This window comes from Vombatus ursinus, unplaced genomic scaffold (assembly GCF_900497805.2).
Source record: "Vombatus ursinus unplaced genomic scaffold, bare-nosed wombat genome assembly UNPS02011014.1, whole genome shotgun sequence".
NCBI lineage: Eukaryota > Metazoa > Chordata > Mammalia > Diprotodontia > Vombatidae > Vombatus > Vombatus ursinus.
This window is the reverse complement of record NW_020950792.1, coordinates 10,523,882-10,526,545: the sequence shown is the minus strand read 5'-3', so window position 1 is coordinate 10,526,545 and position 2,664 is coordinate 10,523,882.

The following is a 2,664-nucleotide window of genomic DNA, read 5'->3' as shown; positions in this document are numbered from 1 at the left end:
TTTATACATACAAATAAGCCTCTGTAAGTGCTGATAATCTTATCTCTAGAGTAAAATTTGTCCCCTACCATCAAACAATATTTTTCCTTTTATTTTTCTTTAAGTGTCAATGTGATGAAATCTACTTAAATTCTCTTCAATTATTCTTTTTAATTAGTTATTGTTCATGAGATGTTGTCATTTAAAATCTAGGTCTTAAGCAATTTCTTTAGGATTGAGCTAACCAAGCTTATTTATTACTAAAGAAGCACTCTGTGTAAAATAATGCCCACTGGAAAGGATCAGAAATGACTCTTCATAAGGAAGATAAAAGTAGTATAAACCAAGCAAAAACAAACAACAAATGCCCTCATTTAGGGAAGTGAAACACAGTGTTTATATAATTCCTGAAAATAGATGGAATACTACTTTTCTCCTAACATATCAGAGACAGAAAGAAACAAAGAGGATGAATTTAGTAAATCCTAGAGAGAAAACCAGATTTTGCTTGCTCAGTGGTAAATCTAGAAAAAGGGAAAATATGTTCCTTCTGACTACAAGGATATAGGAGGATATACTAAGAGAAGGAGGTAAAAGCCAAAACTAAAGTAAAAATTGCCCAAAGTTTAAATACTAAACTAAAGAAGTTGTTAGAGGGGCAGCTAGGTGGCACAGTGGATAGAGCACTGGCCCTGAAGTCAGGAGGACCTGAGTTGAAATCTGGCCTCAGACACATAACACTCACTAGTAGTGTGATGCTGGGCAAGTCACTTAACCCCAATTGCCTCACAAAAAAAAGAAGGTTAAGTTAGAGAGGAGGAGGAGGAATAGTACTTCTGTTGAAGCTATATAGGTATCCAGATAAAGATAAGATCCCAAAAGGTGCTCTTAGGTAAAGAATTTCTCTCCACCATTGCAAGTTGGTTTAGTCAATCATTCAGTCTAGAAGCATTTATTAAACACCTACTAAGTGTCAGGCACTGAAGTAAATGATGTGGCAAGCAAGCATGTTCCCTACAACTTGTAGACAGAGAATTACTTAGAGCAGTGAGATGTTAAGTAACTTAACCTGCCAAGAGTCACAGATTAAGGAAGTGACAGTGGCAGGACTTGCCCTGAACTTGGCATAATAATAATCCTTTGCACTCCCCTCTGAATGATCTCAGCTACAGCAAATTCCCAGAATTGTTTCTGGTTATGAAGCCCTGCTATGAACCAAACTTGTCATACTATTGCTATTACCCATTGTCAGGGCTACAGCTCATTGCTTAGCCATAAGAAGAAATGTTGAGATCTCCCCACACCACCTCACCCCACTGCCCATGAGAGTCAGGGATCCAGCACATGTGTCCTTGCTTGCAGCTTAAACTTTTGTTTGATTCTTCACTGTCCTATCTTTAGCCTCCTTTGTTCAGCTCTGGCTACCCACAGTTTAGTGTGAGGTTTTGTCTAGTTGACCATACATACATACATACTGCACACATATTTTATACATGTGAATGTGTACACATACTTGTATATTAAAATATTAATATATGTATGCCAGCATGTATGTGTATTGTAAATGTACTTTTGTTTTTTAGATTATTATTCAACAGTTGGTATTTAATTAAAATTGATTATATGCAATTTAAATTTATATATAGCAATATTTTCTGTATTTACTTATCTCATATGTATTGTATATATGTGTATATACATATGTAGATGTGAATATATAATATAGTTGGATGTGATGTATATATATTGCAAATTTGAATACATGTGTATATATCTATAAATACATGTATGTCTCACTACTATAATCATCTTAAAATTTTGAGTTTGCATCATACATACACCTTACATTAATTAAATAACAAACTTTGTCATCCTAGGCAACTCATATAACCTCTCTGAGCCTCAGTTTCCTCATGTATAAAATAGTGATAGTATTACTCACATCACAAGTATTTGATATTAATAATATTTTAATATATGTATATAACTAATATACACACATATATTATAGAGAATTTTAAGAAGACATCTTGTATATGGTACTTTTTTCACTGCAACTATGATTTCAGTTCCTCCCTTATGAAGAATGCTGACGATTCTGCTCTTACCTCTGTGCTTTATACACGTTCATTAATCTTTTTTGTTACCCAATTCTACCCTCCTTTCTGTTCATACCAGGCTTGAGAAAGCTGCAGCATATAATCTGACATTCCACTTTTTTAATCCATGGGACAGTCAAGTGATCATAGTTATTTCTTTAATAGTAAAATGTTTGAGAAGCTTAGACTATATAGCCTAATTCTTTTCAATACAACCTTCATTACATGCATTTTTGTCAGTGGATATAGAGCACTTCCACTTTTTAACCCCCTAAATGCTCTTTCTCCCTCTCTCTGTCTGTCTCCCTCACTCCCTATGCGCATGCATGCATGCATACATACATATATACACACATACACACATATACACACACACTAAGTATAATATATGTAAGTAAATGGATCACACATGCATTATGTGCATATGTGTTTGCTTTATGTGCATAAGTGCATATAATACATGTGTATGTATATGTATAAATAAATATATGAATCTATTTTTTTCATTGAGCAAAAAATAAATAATGAATATTCTTTTTTTTCTGAAAATTACTGTTGGTAGGTATGGTGTATCCTATACCTAAAA